Here is a 22035-nt window from a genome sequence, read left to right as displayed (position 1 = left end):
TCAGGGATTATTATTATCAATTTTAGCTGTCTTTAATATCACTAAATGCCAGACAGTGTTTAAGTACTTAACATTTTTTGACTCATTGGTTCCTTACAACTCCATGAGGTAGTTATCCCCATTTTACAAATGAGGAAACAAAGGCTGAAAGAGGTTAAATAGCTTGGTAGCTCACTTATTAGGGATTCAGATGGTAAATTCCCATAGTACTAAGAAATGTTTCCTTGTGAAAACTTCACTGAGCTGCCCCTTCCACAGAACTAATTCTGTGATGATTAAATACCTCAATCTTCCTTCAGTTCTGCCTTAGCACCAAATATTTTTATTCAGGAGGATCAAACATTAACATCAAAGCCATCTTGAGAGAGAGCAAAAGATGTAAGTATATAACGAAGAAGTATGTAAAATTGTCTTGGAAATGGAAGATTGGATGTATAGTTACTGGTCTTGAGTAATAGGTTGATTGTATATGTGACGTGGCATCAGATCTCAGGTCATATTTAGCTTTGGCTGGTGGAACCTCCCTCACTCATTTGCCTTTTTCCCTTCTCAGATGTCCAGAGCTTGTATAGTGGTATATTTGTCAGAGGATTGACAAATATTCTGCTTACTGTTTCTGGTAAAGACACACTTTTGACAGTTTAATGTCTCCATTCTTAACCCTTTGTGTTCTTGAATGCTTCTGTTTTCTATTCTGTGTCTATTTTGATTTTTAAAATAAAAATATGCAATCAGATAGGTAAATAATTATATGTTTTATTAATGTCACGTATTAAAATATATTCAACTATTAATATGCTATTCTTGGTATTAGTATTTGTTGAATTATGGGGAAGGCAGATGTTAAGGCGAAAGAGGTTTCTGTGGGATGGAATGAAAACAGGTGCCCACAAAAATATTAAGAGATGGTGACAAAGAGCTGATATATGAGACTCCTAATTTTTCTACTGTGTGCTGACCAGATATCTTAAGGGGATATAGATTTGAGAAAGTAGAGGGAAGAACCTTCACTTACCTGGAGTGGCTGCAATAGGGAGAGGTGTATGATGGCACAGCACACAGAACTAGCCTGTGATCACTTGGAAAAGAGTAAGGGTTAGAACTTAACAGATAGTCATGCATGTTTTTCACGATTGGAATTTTGAGATAAATTGCTCGGCCCTGGCCTTTTAACTGATATAGTTTTGCCTCAAGAATGGGTGTTTAATATTGAAAATCAGTGTGTAGAGAAGGCAGAATTTAGAGGGGTAAGTTATAGTTGGAAAGTGATCTAGCTGTGTGAATGTAGGCTAGTGAAAAGCTGATTGCCAGTAGGGGATGGACACTGAGGGACTTATAAGGTATAGAAATATATTACTCAGACTATATAGCAATTGTAGGAATGTGTGGTCAGAAAGAGGAAGAATAGGATCAATGTGTGAATGGTCTTTATAGACAAATGTTTATTGAAAAAGCAGGCACTTAGACTATATGGAAAAGTAGGGCACATAAAATAAAGGCATTATGGGATTGTGATACCTTTTGAATGACTCAAAATCTGTGGAGAACCAAGGACATCCTCAGAGAAATAGGACTGTACAGAGATATAATTTAACTTAATTTACATAGGAAGGAATATTTTTGACTGAGGAAATTTTTTTTTTAATTTACTTTTAAATTTATTTTTGGCTGCGCTGGGTCTTTGTTGCTGCTCGTGGGCTTTCTTTTTTTTTTTTCTTTTTTTTTTTTTAGTTTCGGTGAGCGGGGGCTACTCTTCATTGCCGTGCACAGGCCTCTCATTGCAGTGGCCTCTCTGGTCGCAGAGTACCGGCTCTAGGCGCCCGGGCTCTAGAGCACAGGCTCAGTAGTTGTGGCGCAGGGGCCTAGCTGCTCTGCAGCATGTGGGATCTTTCTGAACCAGGGCTCGAACCCATGTCCCCTGCATTGGCAGGCGGATTCCTAACCACTGCGCCACCAGGGAAGCCTAGGAAATATTTTTAAGTTTAAGGGAGAATAGAGAGCAAGAGATAGCTATATGCTAACATTTTGCTAATGAAGATAGAGGAAAGAATGAGTCTCTGTTCATTGGATTTGCAACCTAAAGTCAATCGGAGGGGCCCAAATTTGAGAGAAAGAATGTGTATTTGATATTTAGATTCATGCTTTAAGACTTTAGCTGGGCCTTGCTAGTTATTTCATTTTAACTCCTCTTTCCCCATCATCTACCTGCAAATTTTTGCCTTTTGTTTCATGATGAAAATTGAGACAGTTCAGCATGACATTTTTCACATGTTCTTTTCAATGAAGATGTTTTAGATATGCTTATATTTGCTGCATAGCCAGCTTCTAATGGTCTCTACCTTCAACAGTTAGGAAACTTCGGTGAGATTTTAAATGTGCAGAAGAATTCTCCAAGGTCTAGAAACCTTTACTAAGATTACGAAAAAGACCACTGAACTTGACAAAGTCACTTTATATTCTAATTTAAAATTTCAAAATCTAAAAGTCAGAAAGCTTTCTCAAGCACACAAAGAGACTTAACGGGAAATAAAATGTTTTACTATAAAAATAAACGAGCTTTCACAATAAACTGAGACTTGGTAATACTGAAATTTTGCAAATAGTACAAACTATTCTTTCTATAGGTGCTTATTGGATATGTGAATTTAAATATGATGAAATTAATCTTTATGTTCCTCAAAGGTAAGCCCATCTTTAGAAAGTATAATCTCAATGAAGCTTTACAATCTTTCTGGCCCTACTTCTTTGTGTCAAACTAAAAATAGTTGGAAAATAATTCTTTAAAATACCCTCCTTCCCCATAAGCAATAGGTCCACTAATTGTCAAATAGCATAGCTAGGCTATCCTACTAAGAGATTTTCACTGTTATCATCCTTGACTCTTGTATTTCTTTGCCTTACAGTCTGGAATCTTTTTGGTTCAAGTTTCAATGAATAACAGACTGAAAATATTGCTTCCATCCTTTCTTTTTCCTTTTCCCAAAGATGGTTCTGTTCTTCATCTTAAAATAATTCAGTCACTACAGGAAAAAAAAAAAAAGATGAAAGAAATAGGTAAAATATGAAAGGTAAAATGTGAATTATTAAAATTATATAATGGATACAAGAGAATTCATTCATTGTACACTATTTTTGTATGCTTGAAATTTTTTATAATAAAAAAAAATTTAATGCAGTCAGAAAAATAAAATTAAATAAATTACCTTAACCAACAGATGGGTTTGTTGCCCAGTTATAACTATATATGAATTCAGGAATTTCAGGGCACAAACCATAAAATTAACCTTATCTCAGCAGGTTATAATTTTATGTTATTTAGTGTGGTCAGTCCAGGCTTTAAAGTATTTTGAATTATTATGTTAAAGGCAAAAACTCAGGTCTGAAACTAACAAACAGTGAAGCCTGTCATCACTCCCCATTAATTCTGAAGATTCATCTATTTTCAAATCTATAGTCTACTTCTTTCTCTTCTGGTTAATGCTGTTTTTGAATTGTGGCTGTTCCTTGCCAGACTAGGTAGAATACTTGAGTCTGACTCAAAGATTTTCCATTTTGTTGCTTTTTTCTTTCTTTTTCTTTTCTTTTTCTTCAGTGTACTACATTATTGCCTTAAGGCAAACATGTTCTACTGTGCCTATGTGTCATAGTAGAAAGAGCACAGGATTAGGAGTCATGGGTTTTTTAGTCCCAGCTTTCTCATAAACTAGCTTTATGACTCTGGGCAATTACTTTACTCCTTAAAAGCTTCTAATCTTAATTCTCTTCAATTTCTCATTTGGGGATTTTTAACCATTCAAAGCTGTATATTAAAAAAATGCCTTTCCTGTGTTAAGGTACTATTAACACTCTGTATTTTGCCCCTGTCTGACTTAAATTCAGCCTGATAGTATCATCCCCCTCAAGTCTTCATTTTTATGTTTGCATTCCCAAAACAACTCCTATTGGCTGTTTGTAGCTGAATATTTTCAAATAGATGTTATTTTTTTAGAGCCGTTTTAGATTTACAGAAAAATTGAGAACATAGTCTTTAAAGTTCTCATGTATCCCACACCCATTTTTCTCTATTATTAGTATTTTATATTAGTATGGTACATTTGCCACAATTAATGAACCAATATTAACATATTGTTATTAACTAAAGTACATGGTTTATTCAGATTTCTTTAGTTTTTACCTAATGTCTTTTTCTGTTCCAGGATCCCAACCAAGATACCACATTACTTTTAAAGACTTTATATTTTTAGAGCAGTTTTAGGTTTACAATAAAATTGAGAGGAAGGTACAGAGATTTCCCCCACACACACACTGCATAGACTCCCCCATTATCAACATCACTCACCAGAATAGTACAATTTTTACCAAAGAGTAACCTACACTGATGCGTCATAATCACCCAAAGTCCATTTTTTACTTTATGGTTCACTTTTAGTGTTGTATATTATATAGGTTTGGACAAATGTACAATGTCATATGTCTATCATAATATCATACAGAATATTTTCACTGCCCTAAAAGTCATCTGTGCTTTGTCTATTCATCTCCTTGCCTTCTTACTTAACCTTTGCTGGCAACCACTGATCTTTCTTACTGTCTCCATAATTTTTCCTTTTTCAGAGTGTTGTATAGTTGGAATCATATGGTGTGTAGCCTTTTCAGATGGGCTTCTTTCATTTATTAATATGCATTTAAGATTTCTCCATGTCTTTCCATGGCTTGATAACTTATTTATTTTTATCACTGAGTGATATTCCATTGTCTGGAGGTACCATAGTTGTCTATCCATTCACCTACTGAAGGACATCTTGGTTACTTGCAAGTTTTGGCAATTATGAGTAAAGTTGCTATAAACATCTGTGTGCAGGTTTGGGTTTTTTTTGTGTGTTTTCACCTAAGTTTTCACCTCATTTGGGTAAATACCAAGGAGCATGATTGCTGGATTGTATGGTAAGAGTATGTTTAGTTTTGTAAGAAACCACCAAATTATCTTCCAAAGTGACTACCATTTTGCATTCCCACCAGCAATATGTGAGAGTTCCTGTTGCTCCACATCCCTTGCCAGCATTTCATGTTGTTAGTGTAATGGATTTTGGCTATTCTAATGGGTGTGTAGTGGTATCTCATCTTAATTTGCATTTCCCTGAGGACATATGACTGGAGTGTCTTTTCATATGCTTATTTGCCATCTGTGTATCTACTTTGGTGAAATATTTGTTAAGTTCTTTGGCCTGTTTTTTAATTGGGTAGTTTATTTTCTTTTTGTTGACTTTTAAGAGTTCTTTGTATATTTTTGGTAAAAGTTCTTTATCTGATGTATCTTTTGCAAATATTTCCCCTTGATATTGTCTTTAACAGCAAAAGTTTTAAATTTTAATTTTAATGAAGTCCAGCTTATTAGTTTGTTGTGGGGACCTCCTTATGACTGGACTCCCTGGATTTTTTAACCCTCAGAGTTTTTCACAGTGAGCCTCTAGCAATTGGTCAATTATCGTTCAGGTTTTCCTACCCTGGCGCTAGTTCCTGTGACAATTTCCACTCATGAGTTTCTGTTCCAGGAAGCTGTGACTCCTTATATTCACTTGTCTGTCTCTTCAATCTTATGGACCTAAGAGAGGAATTGATGATTTTTCTATCTGTTTAGCTTTTTACTTGTTGGGAGAGAGTGGTGACTTACAAGCTCCTTATGTGTGGAACCAGAAACTGAAAGCCTTCCTATTGAATTTTATTAGTTAAATGCCATATACAAATCTGACCCTTATTTGTAACCCTAAATAAGTAATTCACAATTTAGTGTCCTCTCTCTCTTACCACAACCCCTCTTTTCTCCCTTTCTCTCTCACTCAATAATCTCTTTTAGTATGATGGTATTGAGTAGGCTAAAAGCAAGGATTCATGAAATTGAAATATTTGGGAACTACTTCATTCAATTTAGAACTGTTAAATAAGAGGTTGACAGTTAAAGCAGAAATAAGCTCAAAAACACAAGCTAAGATTTGTTAAGTGCTTACTATGTGCCTGAGCTTATTTAGTTTAGCATTTGAGGGTTTGTACTCTAGAATTAGTCTACTGGATTTAAATCTTGGTTCTGGTGTACTAGTTGTGGGACCGTGGACCTCATGTTTCTTACCTGTAAAAAGTTTAATGATAGTACTTATAGGGTTTTGTGATGATTAAATGAGATAGTATATGTAAAATGTTTAACATAGTGTCTGTCATATGGTAAAATGCTTGATAAATGCTAGTTGTTACCAATACTTAGATTATCTCATTTAATCAGCACAAAAGCCCTTGTGCTATAGGTACGTTTATTTTACCATTTTAAAGAAGAAGGCAAAATGTTTAATGATATTAAGGGATTTGTCTGAAGTAGTAGGGTCAAGATTTGAACTTAAGCAGTCTGAATTTAGAACCCACACACCTTTAACTTTTATGTTCTATTTCCTCTTAATTAGTAAGAAACAGATACAAGAGAAACTAAGAGCTCAAAGAAATGATTCTTTAAGTGTGATCCTGAGAGTCTTGTGATCATCTAAGTTCTTAATCAGCTATTCTTTCAGAATTGGTTAGATGAAATGGTGATCTTGTTTTAATGGACCACCCAATATTTTAGACATACATATTTTTCCAACATTATTTTTTATGAATAGAAATTATTTTATTAAGATATTTTTATAACTATAAAAATAATGTATGTACTATTTAGAAAGTATGCAAAATACAGAAAAGTATTCAGAAACAAAGTATATGATTCCAGTACTTAGGAACAACTGCTTTTTTTAAGATTATGTGCACTTTTTATTATTTAAAATTTTTTTCCAAGCTTTACTGAGGTATGATTGACAAATAAAAATTGAATATATTTAGGTTGCATAGCATGATTTTTTTAAAGGACATACAATGTGATAATTTAATAAACCTATACATTGTGAAATGATTACCATAATCAAGTTAATTAACACATCTATCACCTCACATAGTGAGAACACTTAAGATCTCCTTTGTAGTGAGAACACTTAAGATTTACTCTCTTAGCAAATTACAAGTATACAATACAGTATTATTAACTATAATCAGCACACTGTACATTAGATCCCCAGAACTCATTCATCTTATAATATCATTTGGGAAGAAATAAACTGATTACTGAGGAAACTTAGTGTATTAATGAAGAGTATAAAATAGCACTCTAAATTTTATTTGAAAGTCATTCCCCACCTTGAATGACCATACTAGCTATTACAACTCTTTTTATGGGTATGTCTTCCTTGATTCAGTTTTTTTTCATAAAAAGCTATTTTCTAGGAATGTATTACAAAAATATTTTGCTTCACCAACCAAATTCTCAGATACTAGAACCACTAGTAATAATAATGTGAATATATCCTTCATATTCATATGTACTTCACTTTGGGCCTAGGTAAATAGTTTAATAATATTTATTATCATTATATATATATCACTTTCTTAGTATAAAACATTCTGTTTGTTAGATCTGGTTAGGACTTTTTTTTTCTTAGTAGCTGGGGAACCAGGCTTGATGGAATGGTAGGTGAAAGTTCAATTTTGTAACTTACTTCTTACAAGATCTGGTGCAAATTATTTACTGTCTCTGAAGGTCAGTTTATTTCTGTGAAAAATTAGGATAATGTCAAATTACTTCGTAGTGTGGCAGGGAGGATTAAATTCAGTAATTATGTGAAGAAAGTTTTTAAGCTGTTATATGATAGACAAAATATAAATTGTTGATGTGAATCATTACTAGTTTGAAGAGATCCATAATACAAAAAAATTGAGGACCTCTGGTTTAGGAATAAAAGGACGAAATGTATTATCATTTAATGAATTATTGCTATGGGTCAAACACTTTACATCTGTTTTCATTGACTATGTATGCCCCATTTTTCCTAATGAGGAAGCTGAAATCATGGAAAATGAGAAAGCTAGTGAATATGGACATTTGATTCAGGTTTGTTTGACTTTAAAGCTCATGTTTTTTCTACCAAAACACTCTGCTTCCTGCACACGTAGAGATGCAGTGTACTGTACATGGACAATTGAGAGTAAGGTGAAAAGCTAATCTTTCAAGTTCTCATTAAGATACAGTGACACCTTATATTTATTATTCCTCCTTTTACTGTCTCTAAATATTTCAGAATGGTTTGCTTTTTTTTAAACAGCACTGTGAGTTGAGTAGAAAACTGAAATTTCAGATGTGATTAAGTAACTAAATATTGTATATCACCCGCTAGTTTTTCTCTATCTCAGATCACTTATTTGAAAAAGAGTCATGAAGAATGTTAATGGTTTATAATGCATTTCACAAATGAATATTTTGTAAAAATCAAAATTCTTAATTTTGGTGAAGCAAATGGTATATTTCATAATATATTTCAATTGATGTTTTATAATACCTAGGCAATCATGATTTCAAATTCATTGATGAGATTTGCCTACTTTATGCACAAAGTATCCCATTGGAAACCAACATTTAAACATTTCTTATCCTCTGGAGAGGGTCTGAGAAAAGGCAAGTTCCAAGTAGTTTGAGTAATCAAAGTGGTGTAGGTTACACAGATGAGTTTAGTAAAGAGGAAGGATCACACTCATCTTCATTCTAAGTCAGCTTTTCAGTGTAGCTTATTTTGCTGGAAATGCATTTGCTTTTATAGAACATTAGGCATATCAAATGTAAATATGGAATTACATTTCAAAATCCAAATAGAAATTATCTTTGGATTTTTCATACCTTACGTTCCATCTGTTAGTACAAAAAATTAAGGATTATAGTATTTTCAAAAGCTCTGGAGAGTGTTTTCCTTCCTGAAAAGGTATAATGGAATATGTATAAAAACAATAGCATGTTTTGCATTGCTTGTGCAGTTAATTGATCATTCCTATCAATAATGGAATTGTCAGAAGTTTTATAAACAATAAGCAGAAATTGATGGTGGTACCCTATATACATTCATTCAACACCATTTATTTAATTTTTGAGCACTTAATACATTTGAAGCATTGTACTTTGCACTCCGTTAAGATATGGGGATGGCTACAACATGACTTTGCCATCAGAAGCCTTGTAATTTTGTGAAATAGATAAGCATGTAAACAACCAACTCTATCTGCCCTAATAAATATTCCTGATTTTGTACAATTAATCTCATTCTTTCCCTGGGAAGAAAACTAATTTTTAGCAAGTGTTCAAAATGTGTAGACACTGTACTTAAAAATTAAAACATTCAATGTGCTTTGAATAGTACCTTGCACTTTGAAGGTGCTCAACAAGTATTATCTGTTATTATCAATCTAATATAGTTATCAAAACAACTCTGTGAAATAGCTATTCTTATTTTATAGATGAGGTATACCAGACATGGAAAAGTAACTTGCTTAAAAATACATAGCCAATATGTGTTATTCAGATCTGAGTCCAAGACCCATGCTGTAGTACACTGGTCTCAAAAATAGTGTACGTGCACTCTAGGAAATACAACAAAATATTTGAGAAGATATCAAAACTTTTATATATTTTTTTATTTTAAAAAATCTAGGGGCTTCCCTGGTGGCGCAGTGGTTGAGAGTCCGCCTGCCGATGCAGGGGACGCGGGTTCGTGCCCCGGTCCGGGAAGATCCCATATGCCGCGGAGCGGCTGGGCCCGTGAGCCATGGCCGCTGAGCCTGCGTGTCCGGAGCCTGTGCTCCGCAACGGGAGAGGCCACAACAGTGAGAGGCCCGCGTACCAAAAAAAAAAAAAATCTAAGAAATTAAGATTTACTAATATGTAGATTGTTGCTGGTAATGTCAAAGGAACATTTACACACATTGTAAGTTATATAAAGTATACTGAGGGGAGAGAGGGAGTTGATTTGCTTTAAGATTGGGGGTACTGAATTTTATCTGTGCCTTGTTATAAGTCACAGATTACATTGTCTAGTGTTAAATAAATCAACTCATAAAACAAACCGACTGTGGAAAAAAATAGCAGAATAAGGATAAATACTAATAAGCACATTTGAACAAGAATATCTCTAATACATAGTATGAATCCGTTGTCAGCTATATTACAAAAATTTTTTAAATGATGATTTAATCATATTTGACACTAAGTCAACCAAAAATAATGATCAAGAAGTCTATTTGAAATGTGGATTTATATTCACTCATTAAGGATGAACCTCATCCTTAGTGTATGGCATGCCTTGAGAAAAATGACTGAAATATTGCATGAAAAATAATATTACAACAAACGATATAACATTTATTTGTCAGCAAATGCTGTCAGACGATGCATAGAAAACACTGAAGATTTGAAAAAAATGTGTTTGAATAAATTATATAGTGTGAGAGGTTCACTGTGTTGTTAAATGAAAGTATAAGTATTTCTAATATTTCAACTGATGGTATTTGTTAGGCTCAATTTCAGTAATATGAAGAACTGCGTTTTTATGAATCGCTAAAAAGATTACTGGAAAAGATACCTGCCAAGAATCAAAATGCCCTCTAAGTAAAATAATGTATTCTGAAAAAACTATGTTAACGTAGTTTTGTAGTGTTGGAGTGGTTGATGTGGTTGGAATGGAAAAAGATTTCTGGGTAAGATTACAGAGCTACTTCTGCTCATGACATTCATTCGCTTATAATTTATAAGCAAGCTATTTTAGCAAATCAGTTCAAGTGAAAGGATACACAAGTGCTACAGGATGTCATGGATGTGATTAATTTGTTTTTGTTTTTTTAATAAAATATTTAGAATGTAGTAGAAAACAGAATCAAATATGGAAGTGGAATCTTTATGATACTTTGTAGTATGATGGAAAGTGGCCATGAATTTTGTTTGTACCACTTGAGGTTCACTGTTATTCAGTGGGAGATCATTGAGAAGCGATATGAAATTTGTTGCAGTTATGCATTTTTATTTTACAAAATGACAAGAGTTCTAATTTTGCCACCCTTTTCTGTGATGACAGGTGCTCTCTAACAAATATTACTGGAAAAAAAAGAAATGTACTTGATCTTTTTTTTTTTTTTTTAAGTAATTATACTAACAATGAGTGAGAAGATAACTGCTTTTTGAAAGATCCATAGTATGGAGAGGACAATTTCATACTGAATGTTTGTTGTTATTTCCAAATAATGTGATTTTTGTTGCCAAAACCAATGTAGTTGTAAAACTCCAGTTTCTGTATAATTTAAAAACTGCACAAAAACTGTATCTGAATATTTTTTAAAACTTGAAACATAATTTTATAACTTGTTTTACAATCCTCCAAATGAAATCTTTAAATAGATTTAAAAAATTCTTTTGTTAAAAAAATAAAAATGCTACAGGTACCTCTTAGTTTTTAAGAATGACTGATTGACATCTGGGAAGATGAAAATTTACTAGCCAAATTTCAACAAAATCTTTTACACAATTGGTGGTTGGGATTAAAAATTGAGTACTGTGATTGAATAAGCACAGCTAATGGTGCTCTTCTTCCATTTGGATCTACTATTTTGTGAGGCTTTTCCCCCCTCCATGACAACCATTACAGCTAAGCATCATAATAACCTGAAAGTAGTACCAGATTTTCAAATGACTGCTTCACAAAATGTAAAACCAAGCCAAGATACAAAGAATGACAAACATTTAATCACATTACTCTAAAAATAGCGTTTTTTAGTGAGAACAAAAATATTTGAAAATTGTTGATAAATACAAAATTAAAATTTATTTAAAATATTGTTTATTTCTTGTTTACCTCATTCTTTAAAACAACTATTACTTCATATGTTCTATAATATCTATAATATAGTAGTATGTCTATAATTTATAAATAATTGTATATATTCGAGTGTGGACTTATATTTAATCAGTGCCTAGTCAGAAAAACAGATATGACTCAAAAGAGAGGGACTTTAATCCAGGGAATTGGTTGCAAAAGTGTTGAAAAGTCTGGTGGAAGGAAAAGATGGTGGCAGTGTTTTTTAGCAATAAATACCTGTAGAAAGCAAGGGAAAATTTTGTTACCCAGAGCTTATAAGCCGCTGCTGCTGAGGCAGCTGCTGAGGCAGCTGGAGCACTGCTTCTGCTGTAAATGTTAGAATCACCATGTCCAGGAAGCCAGGTGACCACACTCCTACTGACACAGCAAGAGCCCAGGAGTCCACAGTTCCTCCAATGCTGTTGTATTTGTCCTGGCTGGTAGAGCTTCCAGTAACCTGTGATGGCTGCTTCTGTTCTGCACCTGTGGTACTACTGCTGCAGTCAGCAGTCCTGAGAGCCAGATCCCAAGAGCTCTGTGCTACAGAGGCTGCTGAAGCACCATTGCTGAGACTGCTGGTGCCACAAACAGAAGAAAAAAAAAATCCTCTTTGATCTTCTGCCAGTGCATCCCATCCTGGTAAAGCAATCTGGGAAATGTAGTTTTCAGGTTCCACCGCATAAGAGCACACAGAGGAGGTGGGAATGGAGTTGAGAACCAACAGACAAATCATCTATGTAGAGTTCAAAATATTTTTACTGATGGGATGTATAATTTTTAAAAATTGGAGAATCCATTGATCTAGAGTGTAGGGGTAGTAGATCATTAGTAAAACTACATCTTCCTCCAAATTTTATTAACTTGTTTTAGAAAATGGATTCTGGTCTGTTATCTAAAACAAGGGTTGTTATTCAGGAAACACACACTGGCAATATAACATTTCTTATTGGTCTATGCCCATGCCTTTCCAGCTATAAATATTTTGTGTATCACCCACCACTGCCTAAAAACTGCTCTGATTTATTATTTATTTCTATACATTTATTAATTTAACTTTAAAATAATAGTATAGTTAAAATGTAGCACCTGGAAAAGTTCAGAATTTTTAAAAATTATAATATCTAACATTTTATTTTATAACATAAATATTTTATAATATTTATTATTTTGTTGTAAAATATATTGTAAACATTCAGTTAAACTGCTACAGCACAAAGTAATTATTGAGTGGCATATTGAATTAAATGCATTTATTTGTGGAGGGAGTATAGTTAAAGAAGTTTATTTTAGGCAAAAACCACTTGGATTTTATTAAAATATTAGCTTAGAGTGCTTTGCAGTTTATTTCAGTTACAAGCTTTTAGATATGATTTCATAAGAAGTGTGTATTGGAGTCCCAGATCATTAAATTTCTAAAATGAAATCCACAATGATGATTTATTTCTTTAATAACCCTTTTCATAATTAATACAGATTTAATTATGGGCACTGTTCTTCTCTTATTGATTACTAATAAAACTGTTTCCTGTTGAGACACTTGTTTTTTTATGTTCATATTCTACATAGGTTTAAATGATGTTGGGAGTATTATCTGAGTTGTGGGAGGTCCAGTTAGTATTACATTTTAAGTGGTAAAATTTCATCAGTTTGAAATAGAGGAGGACACCACATTTAATTTAGTGATAATCCTAAATTTATAGATATTCAACATTAAGTAGAATTTATTTTGATAATTTGATAATTTTGAAACACCTAACATAATTATCAAAGTAAAATTTAATTTAATGAAATTCATTTCAAAATTTCTGTTTCACAAGAAGCCTGTGGACGTATCTGATACATTATACCTTCTAATTTGTATATTCTCTGATTAATGAGGTTTTCCTGTATTTGTTATTAATAGAAATGAAGAAGACTGAGATTTTATGTAGGTTCTTTTCCAAAAGCTTGATATGACCTTATATATTTAAAAGGTTATGTTTGTAAGCCTATAACTTATCGGGGTTAAATGAGCTTTCTTAAAAATAAGAGATACTGTTTCTACCTATTTTGAATTGTCCCTGTGACCTGTTGCCTCAGAGGAGTTAGCAGGCTCTTTTCATGCTGACTCTATTATTAATATCTGGCTTCAATATTACTTGACAGATTGTTATTAATGTTTCCAACTCTTTAATCAAACTGGTTCCTGGTATGTTTCATCACTTTTGAAAAGTTATTTATTTATATTCTGCTTTTCTTCATTATCCTTTCTTTAAATTTTATTTTGAGACAGGTATACTTTTTCTCAAATATATGTAAAATGAATATTGAAATTATTATTGGGGAATATATATACTCAAACTTGTTTCTCATCATTAGTTTTTTCTGAAAATTTCTTCCTAATCTCACCAGTTCATTATTCTAGAAAATTTTTGGAGTAATTTTGTCAAGCTCCTCCCTTTATCCCTTAAAAATTCCACTTGGATTGAGTTTAGGCCTGACTTCTACCGCTTATTAGCTGCAAGACTTTGGGCCTCAGTTTCCTCATCTATAAATGAAAACATTAATATTCCTTTTCTTATTATGCTGTTAGGAGGATTAAATGAGTTAGTGTATGTCACACCAACCGCAGTTCCTGACACATTATAATAGTGATAACTTTTATTATAAGAATGGATTCTTACTAACAGTAGCAAGAATATGGAGACAGTTTTGGCATGTAGAGTCACGAAGCAAGACAGTGGGGATCTCACTAACCTGTTGGACAAACAACATCTATAGCAATTAAGATGCCTCTTTTATATCTTCCATGTAACTTTTATTTTTCCTATAGAATGCACTCTGTAGTTTGTTTCTTTTTCCTTGTGCGTTGAATATAACGTGTACATATGGATAAATTATTATGTAAGTGTTGAAACTTTAAAGACGGTTGCTAACACTGTTCTAGATTGTTTAGGAGAGAAGATTGAGCAGGGAGCAGAAAAAGTTAATGTAGTATATATACCTAATATATTTTTCTAGAGCCAGGGAGATATTGAGAATGACATTTTTATGTTTTTTAATTCTTTGATTCAAAATTTATTGATTGTGTCACAAAAGAACTCTCCTCCCCTAAATTTCTGAAGATATTCATATCATTTAAGATCAGTTTATAGAGGTAGTAACAACAGTAATAGTCATAATAAGCTTGTAATTCAGACATTAATCTCTGTGCCTCTTTTCCACATGGCCATATTTCTCCTGTGTGTCTATGGAAAAAAAGGTGATTGACTCATGTCCATATCTGAGTCATTCTATGTTAAAGATACTTTTGACTTTTTACTATTCACTATTCACCATTTACTGGCCACTATTCAAAGTGCCACTGGTCACTCCGTGCAACTCCTGGAGTATTTTCTGTCTCAATTAAGAAGCTTCTATGTTTGCAAAGGCCACAGCATAGGAGTGAATGTATGGCAGTACTTTATTTTTCCATCTTTTTATTCCTTATTATACTATTAAATGTGGTTGTAGAATATACCAAGCTTTCCAGGTTTGGAGAGAAGAATATTTGCATCGCAAAAAATGCAAACCTCTTAGAATTTATATTAGGTGTCACTCTTTTAAAAAAATCTGTGGCCACCTTGACATTGGGGAATTTCTCACTGACCCCCTCTTTCCTGTCATTCTCCTCTCTTCCTCCTCTCATCTCATTTCTATGCTCCCCTACCTTCAAATTATTATTAATTTCTTTTGCAGCACACTTTAAACACACAAGAAGAATTATTCAGGTCCCACTCTTTGACCCTAACCAGCTTAAAAGGTATTTTTCTCAAAGGATATGGTTCTATTCCTATGAGGCACTCTAAGGCCAATTTCAGACTTACACTTATGTTGTAGATGTGAAAGAAAAAATGGATAAACAAAATGTAAAGGGAAGCTGAATTTTCTTCTCAGAGATGAGTTAAAATTCTGCTAGCTATAGGACAATACCGGTTTTTTTTCGGTTGTTTTTTTTGCGGTACGCGGGCCTCTCACTGTTGTGGCCTCTCCCGTTGCGGAGCACAGGCTCCGGACGCGCAGGCTCAGCAGCCATGGCTCACGGGCCCAGCCGCTCTGCGGCATGTGGGATCTTCCCGTACCGGGGCAAGAACCCGTGTCCTCTGCATCGGCAGGCGGACTCTTAACCACTGCGTCACCAGGGAGGCCCGACAATACCGTTTTTATTCAACATTTTATTTTGAAAATTTTCAGATGCAGAAAAGTTGAAGAGTATTACTTTTTTTGTCTACTGTAACCATTTTTGTTTTTTCCAAGATCTTAAAGTAAGAATACGTTCTATATGTGATTTAATATGTGTTACAATGCTATTTACAGGTTGTTTATATCATCCTTGCAACTCAAATTTGTTAAAGTTTTTAATTAGCCAAGTTTTATAAATCCCATATATTGCTTTGTTTGTTCATTTGTTCAATCATTCATTCATTTGTTTATTCATTCATTCAAGAAAACTTTATTGAGCTTCACCCATATTCCAGGTGTTCTGCAAGGTGTTAGGCTGACAAAACTTAATAAGTAGAACCTCTGTTCTAGGAGGTTCCTTCAGTCCGGTGGAGAAGGGAGTTGTATTAAAGGATAGATGTCTACAGCACTGCAAAAGGTATAATAAAGGTACTCCCAGTGATGTAGTGTACATGGAATGCTTTGTTTTTGTTTTAAAATTAAATATTTGTTGACTAGAATTGACATTAGATATGCATCTCTTCCCATATAAGGGTCATACTACTGACCTACCACTAGTAAACTATGATTTATCTATAATCTCTTCTGTTTTTTTCTTGGTACTGATGAGATACAATTTTAAGACAGATGACCAAGATTAAGGATTAAGGATCATTATCTAATTAGGCCAGATAGAACTGACTTTATGATGGTGGCCTCAGTACTTAGTGACACTTATTCATTTTGACCCACTAATTCAGACTTTGCTTTTCTACCCAGGGCTAAAAGTCTTGTTCTGTCCATCATTGCAACATGACTCTTATTTTCAATCCTCCCCCTTCTTTTTCTTTTTAATCTGTGCAATAAAAGTATCTTTTGGGAATGTTCTTGTGAACAATCTTAAACTGTCCCAACATTTTTTCCTGTTTAGCCTCACATAATATAAAAACATTAATGATGCCTGAGAAAGGACTTGGCAAAAGTATACTTGGGATAGGGGTAAATGGTTTTGAATTTAGTTGACTTTCTTTTCAAAATTAAAAAAGTATCACCCTTCATGTACATGTGGAAGTATTCATTTGCCAAGTCAAGAATCTCTGATCAAAGTACACTGTAACCCTAAAATTAATGAAATTTTATGCTCCAGGGCAATAGGTATCACGGATTTCCACAGTCATAAGAAGTACATGTGCTGTGTACTTGTAGAAGACACTTTACTAGGCACCTGGGGGACAGTGGACAAAATTAACTCAACGGGTCTATAAACCACACTGTTAGAGAAAAAACTATCTCCAATCTAACCCCAGTATCTCCTCCTGCTACACACACACACAGGCACACACACCTTTCATAAGCCACATTTTAAATTTAGGTATTTATATTTATTTTGTTTAATTTCATTTTTAGCTTTTTGATGGAAGTACAGGAAGTTTAAGGCACTGCATTACATAGGATATTACATTAAATAGTGGCAATATTATTTGCTTCGGCTAATATTGTTCACATGCCTGTCCCCCACCAGCCTGTGAAGTCTTCACAAGCAGAAACTACACCATATGTTTTATTTTCACTTTTCACCCTCAAGTAGAGTGTATGGCACATAGTGGGCACAAAATACATGTTTAATTAATGCACAAAGATCAGAGCAGATGAATTTTCTCGCAGAATGAGACATTAGTATAAAAGTCTTCAGAATATATCTCTAAATAATTTAACGTTAAAACCAACTGCGTAAAAATCATAGGATGATATTATTCAGTATCTCTTACAAATCATTTATAATTAAATCCTTGTATTTTTCCATGCCCTTCTCAGGCTATGGAAAACAAGAATTTTTAAAATTGTATTTTATTTATTATTTATTCTTTAAATAATTACTTGCATTTGTATTTGATACTTGAACTAGGGAACCTTTAAGAACTGTGTAGTTTTTTTGGTTTTTTGTTTTCTTTTTTAAACACAGGATATTCAGGAGAATAATGTATGGGAACTACATATAGTGCAAGTAGGCTTTATGAATTGATAGCTTTATTGGTTACAAGTTATTTTCCACTTCAAGCAAATGGTTGCACATATTTATGGACATTTGGAAACAGGCGATTGAATGGATTATGTAAACTTTTAAATAGACTCTTAAACCAAATGTATTGAGAGTTCTGGGTGTAAATTAGAAGAGCAAATTTGCTATATTAGTAAACAAGTTAGGAGGAATCATCAGGATGTGTTGGATTTAACTCATAAGCGCAGATTCTTATCCTAGATGAGGCCTGAGCTAGAACTAGATATTGGGAGACAATATGGTGTAGGGATTAAGCACATGATCTCTAAACAAGACAGGCTGGATTCAAATCTCATTACTGCTGTGCTGTGTGATCTTGGGCAAATCACTTAACCTCTCTGTTTCTTCACCGGGAAAATGAAACTAAAAACAATCCCTACCTCATAGAGTCATTATTAGGATTTAATGAGTTAATAAATGCAAAGTACTTAGAGGAGTTCCTGGCACATAGTAAGGACTTAAGCATTAGCTATCATAATCATTATTATGTTAACCAGTTCAATTCCTTCCTTTCAAATTTAATTTAATTTATTATATGAAGCTGAGTATGGCTACATAACTTGCCCAGGCTACACAAACTACTCGTGGTAACAGTAGGACCAAAATCAGTTCTTAACTCCTACTTTAAGATGTTTCTACAGGATGAAATTGCCCCATGGCATATCAACATATGAAACAATTTAATTTAATAACTTCATAACTTCAGAGTCTGATAGTCAGTTAGGATTATTGTTTCATGTGGTGCTATGGTTAATTTAATACGTGGATCACCAGTTCTAGCAGGGAAAGTGTATCTTGAACTCCAGAAAGTACTAAGAATATGTCACTTACTGTGCTTGGAATCTAGTAAAGTATGCAGATATGGAGAAAGTGTTGGGATGTTGTGCATTTTTCACTAAGCCAAAATATTTGTTTTTCTTTTTTAAATTCAACTAACTGGTTTTTCTTTAGAAAAGGTGAATAGCCCTCATGGTCCTTTACATTCCTTTTGACTCCTGCTGGTAGAAATCAAATACTGTCTTCTTATTCTTGCATTAAAGCAAACTAGACAAAACAAAAATACCTAGAACCCTATTTTTAAAAGTCAGGACATACTAATATATAATTCAAATCAGTCTGTCAAACTGTGCAGCTTGTGTGCTTTTTTAAGTGGCATTTTTCTTCATACATTTGAACAAAGCTTCAGAGAAACAATAGGGCAATAGTAGAAAAACAGAACTGTCTGACTGAGCAGTAAGGGGTGAGATGCATGCTGGTACCTTAGGCACACTAAGTGAGTCTTAGAAAGGTTTTTCTCAAGACATGTGACCAAAAGTAGGGGGCTGTAACCTCCCCTTTCACGTGTGTCTGCCCCCTCTTTATTAAGCAACCACCCCTGAGAAGGGTATAACACTACTGCAGTACCAGAGAATTAGAATTGGTGGTTTACAGTGAGAGTGGAGGGTCTGGAGTATTGGTTTCTTGCTAGAATTTTCCCAGGACAGTGTGCATGTGTGGCCAGACATCACGTTTTAATTTCTGTGCTATGGGTTATTTGCTCTTATAATAGCTAAAACAATATTGATCTCGTTTCTGAACATGACCCAAGATTTAACTGACATTCTAAAAGATTTTTGTGAATCAGATGAAGATACAGTTAATCTATAAGTTGTATATTGAAGTAATTAAGTTATTCAGTTTATTAATTGAAAACTGACTTTTAAACAAAGGAATTGATACTTATATACTGAAGTAGTTTTGTTTATGCAAAGGAACACGTCCTAATTTTTGAAGCATGGTAAAACACTAAACCATGTAAAAAGGATGATTTTACAATGAATGTACTTAATTATTGGTGCCCAAATGCAGGGTTTGAACAGGTCAGAATCAGTCATTTTTTCATTTTTATGTAAATTTTCTTTAGAATATTTAACCTGTATTGTAATGTTTCTAAGTCCCATCTAAATGACACACAGCCAAACTGTATAGAAATATTTTAAGGAAGGTGGCTGTCTAGGTAGACAGGCAGAGTCTAGTTTAAAAAAATTGGGGGACAAGGAGAAGGGCTTGAAACTAGTTCTGTTTTCTGATCTTGTAATTCCATAGCTGCAAATGTATCACTTATGAAATAAGAAAAGGCATGGGGGAAGGGGTGGGGAAACACGTGATGGGGTAAGGAGTGCAATATCAGCATTATTTTGGTTCTAGCATGTAGACAAAAAAACGGTTAGAGGCATTAGACAAAGAAAAACAGTTTTTTTTTTCTTTTAAGGAAGCATTGATTATTTTTATTTTTTCCTCCTAATAAAAGAACAAGGGAGTTCTGCTGTGGTTTCAGATCCATATTCTATGAAATCTTGTCCTGCTTGTGATGGAAGCTCCTTGTGGGATTTATTTCTATTGTTGTAACACTATGTACTATATGCATTGCACCTGTTCACACAGAGTACATTGCATTGTGGTGTTTTTTTACAGAGATGCTTCAAATAAGAAACCAATCTGCCCTCTTCTAGAGTACCAATCTATTAGTTACTTAATTAAACTTAATTCTGCTTTTGTCTGCAATGTTGCTTATGGTCTTGATTTATTTACTGAGCAATGATTTCTTCTTTGCAGTTATCAGTTTTGTCTGAGATCAGTTTTCCTATTGTATGGAGTCTGTTTTTTTCAGAGCCTCCTTTAAGACTGCTCTGACTTTAAAATCATTACTAGGCTTTTGTCAGAGCAGATTTGTTGACACTCTTTTCACATTAAAAAAATAAATTTAAAAGATTGCACAAATAAGCTATGTATTTCAATATTTCCTGCTAATATGCAAAAAATGTATTTATGATAATTACATGTACTGTGTGCCAGAACTGAAACAATACATTCCTCATAATGGAGCATAAATAAAGAAGGTGGAGCCAGCTGCTCTTAAACTGTTTATCTGCAAGCAGTAATGATATAGAGAATATACCTTTTTCACTCTGTTAGTCTGGCAATACTGAACCTGTTGCTGCATTAGACGAGTTGCATTTTGCTGGATAGGGGAAAGAAGGCTGTCTGCTGTCTGGTAGGAGGGCTTTGTCTGTGCCTTTCTCTCTCTGTTTCCTTCTGTTTTTCTTTCTCTCTCTCTCTCCTCTTCTCTCTCTCTCTCTCTCTCACTCGCTTGCTCTGTCTCTGTCTCTCTCTCCCTCTCTGCCCCCCACCCCGTGCCTTGCTCTCTCTCTCTCTTCCCGTCTCTGTGGTTTGTAAGGTAGGTTGCAGTGTGTGTATATACACAACATCAAGAGCAGGAAAATGGACTCATTAGGGAGGCAGGCAGTCATTACCACTCACACTGTACTTCCAGGGAGACACCGATTATGAGAAGAGAAACTCAGCGCTGGGGAAGAAGGTAGGGCAGACAACTTTCAAAAAAAAAAATCCTGCTTCCTCAATCCCCCCTCTACCTATCATCTCCTTTAGCCCCCAGTGCTTTTATTCTTTCTCCCTTGAATTTTAATTTCTAGATTTAAGTTTGACAGAGGTATTGCTAGCTTAAAATTTAGAACATCTATAGGAGGCCTAACCTCTACTAATTTTCTTCCTACTTATTTAAGGGTGTGCCCTTGTGATTTAGTTTAATTACTTTAAAAATAATTACAAACAAACCTATTTTTCTTACTAAAGTCCCAAATAAATCAGTATCTTTCACTCTTTTAAAACAGACCCCTCGTATGTTTGTCAGTCTCTTTGCTTTTCTTGTCTGTTTATGCAGTTCCATCTGTCTGTCTATATATCATGTTGTCCTTATTTATTGCTAACTGGGTTTTGTTAGTAATGTGCCAATGAGTTTTAGCTGCAGTGACAGTGTGGGTATTACTAAAGTGAGACTCTTGTTCTTTGTTTTACATTGAAGTTTAAAGTCCATATTTACAGTTTAAATCCTCGAAGCAGGTTGAATACTTTTTGCCAGTATGTTTTTTGGATGGCATTGACCATAAGGTGAGGGGTTGTCACTGAGGGTGGGTAAAAATCTAGTAATTATTTTTATTATTACATACTCTTCTATACTACATGTGGGGGGTATTCTGAAAGGAATAAGCTTGTAAC

The 22035-nt window shown here is 34.0% G+C and overlaps 1 protein-coding gene across 17 annotated transcripts in view; it reads left to right on the top strand.

Annotated features, from left to right (window-relative positions):
* Positions 1-22035, top strand: part of ZBTB20 (zinc finger and BTB domain containing 20) — an 820261-nt gene that overhangs the window by 22413 nt on the left and 775813 nt on the right. For 3 of the 17 annotated variants that reach the window (XM_029213651.1, XM_029213661.1, XM_029213642.1), the window contains exon 1: positions 20736-21337. The exons of the other annotated variants lie outside the window; for them this stretch is intronic. The gene's annotated coding sequence lies outside the window, so the exon portion shown is untranslated. Of the gene's footprint in view, positions 1-20735; positions 21338-22035 lie in introns of those variants that run through there. 17 annotated transcript variants of the gene reach the window in all.

The sequence above is a fragment of the Monodon monoceros genome, unplaced genomic scaffold (assembly GCF_005190385.1).
Source record: "Monodon monoceros isolate NGI ecotype Baffin Bay Population unplaced genomic scaffold, NGI_Narwhal_1 Super_Scaffold_11, whole genome shotgun sequence".
NCBI classification, from domain to species: domain Eukaryota; kingdom Metazoa; phylum Chordata; class Mammalia; order Artiodactyla; family Monodontidae; genus Monodon; species Monodon monoceros.
Note: the sequence above shows the minus strand (reverse complement) of the source record. Positions and strands in the feature narration are given on the sequence as shown.